At 29.7% G+C, this 6,393-nt stretch overlaps 1 protein-coding gene across 1 annotated transcript in view; it reads right to left on the bottom strand.

Annotated features, from left to right (window-relative positions):
* LOC149907689 (lachesin-like) overlaps nucleotides 1-2,816 on the bottom strand; it is a 43,085-nt gene extending 40,269 nt beyond the window's left edge. The window contains exon 1 of the mRNA XM_090103383.1: nucleotides 2,640-2,816. The gene's annotated coding sequence lies outside the window, so the exon portion shown is untranslated. The remainder of the gene's footprint in view (nucleotides 1-2,639) is intronic.
* Nucleotides 2,817-6,393: the final 3,577 nt, after the last annotated feature.

Consider the following 6,393-nt stretch of genomic DNA (forward strand, 5'->3'; position numbering starts at 1 on the left):
TATTTGTCTTTATGTTAACCTAAACGAATATCGCACAAGAGCTATGCGTTATAATAGGCGGAAAATATTTCATGAACTAGAACGGGAAAATATATTGTATTTTTATTTACATTGCTTTTATAAAGTTATGGATGTATTAAATATTGAATATTAAAACCCAATAACCTGAAATAAATTCTTAATTCAGATTCAAAATATTACTTTCTTGATTTTATATTAATGCGATCTTTTTATCAGGAATTTCAATTGCGTATTGTTGATATTTGGCTTTATTTGACGTTCTCAGCACTGAATGAATACTTTATGAAAAAGGGATGTCCATTTATTACCCCATTTTCTTGGACGTTTGTTCGATTGGATTTTTATACATTTTAATATGTGTAATCCTTCATATGAGCTCGATTCGAAAATTTTAATAAAGCATGTATAATAATGACAAGTTAAGTTTATAAATCATTTTTGGGTATGAAGATAGAGACAATATAGAGAGAGAAAAGATTATACATATAAAAATATGACATCCATGATGTACCTATGACCATTCAGAAGAACAATGTACATTTACAATACGTATGTGTACGAGATCTAATATTTCTTGATTAAGATTATTATACAGTTAAATTAAAACTTAACCATTACCGCCCATTTGTATTTATCGTTCGTGTTTTCGTAATAAGAAGGTCAAGTCTAATCCAAAAGGGTTGATGATTGTCGTAAAACTTTTTTAATTCTCACACAATATTTACTTTACAATATAAAGTTTACACGATAAATTAGCCTTTTGGTGAAAAATTAAATAATTATTTGTATTGCAAAGTTGAGTTCAGACATGAGTTCATATTCATGAGCAAAATATTTGTACATAATATTTTGTATTCAACGCACTTATTATTACGTGCAGTGCATTTAAAAACGATTTATTAATTATCTATTTAATCAATATTCAATGGTAAAATCTTCATTACTGATATTAATGGTGATCTAATAATGAATTAAAATGTATAATAATAACATTGAATTACATAATAATTATATAATATAAATATATCCACTAAGAAGTAAATAAGTTACAATACCTTCTACCTGTCTTCAATCTATTCAGTTTAGTCATAGAAGTAAATTTATTAAACTGTTTCAATTATAAATACCTCCTATACCTAGAATGGTTTTCATAAGGATTCTGTGCAATACAACCTCTAGTTTATCTATCTTTCACAAGGAGCCATAAAAATAAGGATCCCAGTTTGTTACATATTTATATATAGATACTAGATAGATTTGGCGTATAATCCATAAAAATATATAGTATATTACTTTTACAATAAGCTATTTTGTTGAAGATTACCGCAGACTTAGAACATAGGTCAGTTGCGCTATTCCGTAAGAAACATAAGGCTAATTAATGACGCGTCAGTCCAGAAAGTAAATATCTAACACTATAACAAATTGCTTAGGTATAAGGCTTAACGTATCTTCTGATAAGAAGTCTTAAATAGTAAATAATGACATTTCTAAGAGAGACTTGGAATTAATGCGTTTCTAGGTAGACGGCGGATAATATTTTTATAAAGTATTTCTGTCGATCATTATGGTTTCTATCTTATGAGGACTTAATGATATTTAACGGTATCGAACAGATTTTTGGAACAATCTAATCTTTGTCTCCTCATCATGCGGTATTAATGTTTATTATGTTACATAAAGTCAACAAGTTAATCTTAATGTTTTTTATGAAGGATATTAATCGACAAAATAAATCATACAAGAGAAAAAGATAAACTTAAATATACATGGTATCTTAAAAAGGTATTAGGAAAATTGTACTGTTATTTAGGCTATTTAGTTTAATTATAGAACGCAAAAGAATATTTAAATTAAATGCCTGAAATTTATATTTTATCTACTGCATGCTAAATGATGTCGTTAGTGTTAATCATTTCTACACAAATTAATCTTATCATTCATAAAACATGAACGGGCACAAGTTAATTATCATTTAAGTTTGATTTAGGAATGAATACGAATGTTTGTATTAGTTATGCATTAGTCAATTATCATAGCGTGCTCTATTATCATCCATTTGTACGTAATTGACAGACACAATGTATTTATGAAAACAACATTCCGATTTAAGCCTACAAAGGTCTCTCATCTTGACTAATTATTTTTCCTTTCATCTTTGGTAACTGGTAAAGTGATTTGACAAAAGCCGAATGCTATAAGCCGAAAACAAAGCGTTCCAAAAGAAAATTGTGAGTTCCAAACGGAGGCATCATTGGAGTAATTTTCTTTGTTGTTCCTAGTGTGTTCTCCCGACATTACGACTTCATTATCTAGTTTGGAAATAAATTATTGAATTTTGAATGTTGTTCTTCAAATCACTGTGACGGATCTTGACATTCAAAGTTTTGACTACGAATTATTATGTCATTTTTTTATTTTTTTATTACTATTCTCGAAAAATGCACGCGCGATATATTGTTTTTTTGTATTGACTTGTAAGACGTGGAATAAAGACAAGTTTATTATTTAATATATTAAAATAATATCGGCAATTAATCATCACCAAAAGTTATAAATTATTTCACCAATATACATTTTTATATGTAGTTTAATTGAGACAAAAATTAAATACTTACAAAATTTTATCTAAAACTATTTCCAAATATTGTCAATGTCACCACCATATTTATCAATGTAACAACTATTTATATACTGTTATACAACATCATTACTAATACACGTCGCGGTACCGTCATGAAACTTTTGGCCGCGCTACGTGGGGGTACCTGGCAGAGAAAACGTCCGCCCAGAATCGCGGGGCGCGTCGCACTGAGGCTTGAGCTCATTCCCTCTTGACAAGACAATCTTTGCCTGTATACAGTGGCCCTCAACAGATAACAGCAACTTGTGAGCTTTCACATGGATAACAGTCGTATAACGGGACTTTAGTCTTACGTTTTTTAACGGCGCGACGTAAGCTTTTCAAAACTGTGATCTGGAGAATGAGACTTTACAATAATTTTACTGCTTTTTATTAAGAGAATATAGTGACAGTGATTTACTTATCTATTTTCAGCCTGTTTTCTGTGTAGAATTTTTGAAGAGTATCGCTGTCATCCCTTTACATCTATAGAAGATACGCGAACATTTCGTTACTTTGTAGTGAAATACAATATTTGTAGATATGTTACCTTGGAATATATTGTGAACATTGTATAGTTCAAAGTAATACATGGTTGTTATTCGTAGTTATTACTCTTACTCAGCTGGGGTTTGTTGCCATCAAGTCTATTATTTTTGTACGAAAACTAAAACGTACACATTCATATTTTATTGACCTCGTAAATTAATAGTATGGTATTGTAATTTAGCACCTTTTTATATTATTAAGGTCATGTTATCACTATGTAAAAATTTAATGACGAAGTTCTTGTAAGAAAATAAATGTAAGAGCAACTTTACGTAGCACAACTTAATATTCTTTTTTTTTGGTATAGTGTTAAAATTTTTCTACTCAAAGTATAATATTCGGGTGGATTGGAAATATTATCAAATAATAAACATGAAACATATAAATCAAAATGGTCTTAGATGTTCGGAAATTGATTTCTCGTGTTCGTTAACAAACAAGACATCCAAATGTTATCGATACTATTCCAATGTGATTTTCAATCAATACTCGCTATATATATATATTTTTATATGTTTGTCTATATATTTTTATAAACCATAATATATTATTTAGGTAACGGAAAGAGAAGTTAAGGCTAACCAACAACTTGTCCCTGGAGAAATACTATTTGTTGTGACAGTTGTGTCGGAACGGCATAAAATATTATTTATGTATTCTGTGAAATTCTATTAAATAGAAATATTCTTCGTGAATACCGCTTGTTCGAGGAAGGTAATATTATGATCTATAAATAATTAAATTTAATAAAGTCTATCATTTCTTTGGATAAAAAAACTGGACCAATTTACTAAAGACTGGTCTTAAATAGACCGTGATTCTAAACAAGATCGTGATTCATGTAAGCGCCTTGGGGAGGCCTTTCCCCAGCATTGGGACACAACAGGCTAATACAATACAAAAAAAAAAATTGGATACAAAAATAAAATCAACAACTGCGTATAAAAAACATTGAACATTCACTCAAATACTTAAATATATAAAATATGAATATTCTTTATGGATCCCGCTCGCTTAAAGATGGTATAAAATGTTTTTAACAATTAAATTTAATAAATTCTACCATTTCTTTTAATTTCAAAATATCCGCTTAACAACGTCGTATAAACAAGATTAAATATTCACTGAAACACTTAACAGTATAATAATATATTATACTACCCACTCCGTATATTGTTTCTTTGAATAATAAGCTATTATGAGAGCATCATAATTCTTTTAATAGTTCACATTGATCTTCTTTAGCATTATAATATGCACAGGTTGAATGTAAAATATTATTTCACATCCTTGGTGCTACCGCCATCTTTTTATATTATCTGTGATGTATTATTTTTTGTAATTGTAAACGTGTATATTGCAATTTATACATTTATGTAATCAAAATGATTTTCGATAGCAGATGGTGAGAAATATTCAAACGACTCCCAATTTTTTTTTCGGTGATCTTTGAAATACGATTATTTTCCGGCAGCATGCATAAAAACAGTGAAATCACAAACAAGATAACATTCGGTAGGTCTTCCACAGCGGGAATCTCATTTTCAATATGTTTTTATAACTTTCAGTGAGGAAATGAGGTGGTGCTCCCGGCGCTCGGCGGCGGCATTGTCATCATAAACCAACCGAGGCCTCCTTCATAAATCCCTTCCAAATGTACCTTTATACGCATTATGCCATAACAACGAGTTTTCTTTTTTGCTCCACAACGCTTTTAAATCCAACAAATAAGTCGTATCTCTATCCGTTTACTGGTGTTTGCTTATCATATTATTACAGCGCTACTTTTTGTAATTCTTTGCCTTTTCGTTGGGAAGACTTTTTAAGCTGGATTTTTAACGAATGTGTTTAATGTGATTTCCACGATAAATGCATATGTACGTTACCTAAATTAATCTCTCTTGACATAAAAATGGAGTTAACTTTACATATTTTTCTAGGTTTCCTGCCTTCCTCCTGCTATATAGTTTTATATTCATGCTTTATAGTTTTAGTCAAAAACGTCTGAAATTTTTGAACAAAGAAAACCTTATAAAGCACAATTAATAATAATAAAAAATTAAATACCATATTAAAATTTTATAATACAAAAAAGTTATATTAAAATTCACCAGCCATTATTATCTGGATAAAATTCAGCAGGCCTAAATAAGAAGAATGGATGTTATTTCAAGCATTTGTTGGCACCGATCGCATCTTCGCAGTCTCAACATAATAACCTCATGTTGACACTGCTGCCCCCGTACGGCCCGAAGCACTCCACAAGCAATAAGACAGTAATAAATGTTCAGATCCAAAGACTAAAAAGGAATATAATAAGTAGATATTGTGGATCGGTACTTGCGAGTTCAATATTGCTTTTCATGATAGAACTTTGTGGACCCTATCTCTTTACTTTTACAACTTGACATTATGAGGTTATTTGCTACATGAGCATTGAGTCGGTTTAAGTGTTGCTAGAAGTAATATTATTTGAGATGTATTACGGCAGTGTGTTTTTATTTCAATGCAATGCCGTGCTACGGCGTAGCGCGCTACGCTGTAGTTACTCCGTAAATATTTACTTAAGTTTGCTGCTGCAATTTAATATTCGGAAATATGAAATGTTGCAAAAATAATATGAATTATATGATATCGCTTACAAAAACGCCCCTTGTATACTTACTTAATTATAATTAAAGTATCATTGTATTGTATTTTAAACATTAATAAATACGAAGAAAAACCAAAATAATTATACTTTTTTCATAAATCATCATTTCCTAATTAAACAATTTCATATAGTAAGTATCTTACACATGCAATGCTACTCGAAATGCATAAACAATTATACTAAAAAATGTTATTCGCAAACAAATGACGTTCTATATTACACCAATTAATATTATGGCAGTAGCAATGCACTCTCGTTTTCGATACTATCGTTGATATCTCTCGATATTCATCAGTGGATTGATTTATTTAGCGTGTGCACTGCACTATACTGTATTATAGTAATCTATTTTAGTTTTATATATTAAATCACGAAGGGGAAGCATTGTATAAGGATAAATATTGTAGTAATCATTTTTATTGGCTTTAACATTGGATTATTTCTATTTAAGTAAAGATGAAAAAATTTCTACGCCTTGATAGAGATCCTTAAAAAACTTTAGTTATTGGAGTGACTCAAATTTAGTAATATTTGTTTATTTAAAAGG

The sequence above is a fragment of the Colias eurytheme genome, chromosome 6 (assembly GCF_061535395.1).
Source record: "Colias eurytheme isolate Ceu_HAF_F1 chromosome 6, ilColEury1 Martin Lab GWU primary, whole genome shotgun sequence".
Lineage (NCBI taxonomy): Eukaryota > Metazoa > Arthropoda > Insecta > Lepidoptera > Pieridae > Colias > Colias eurytheme.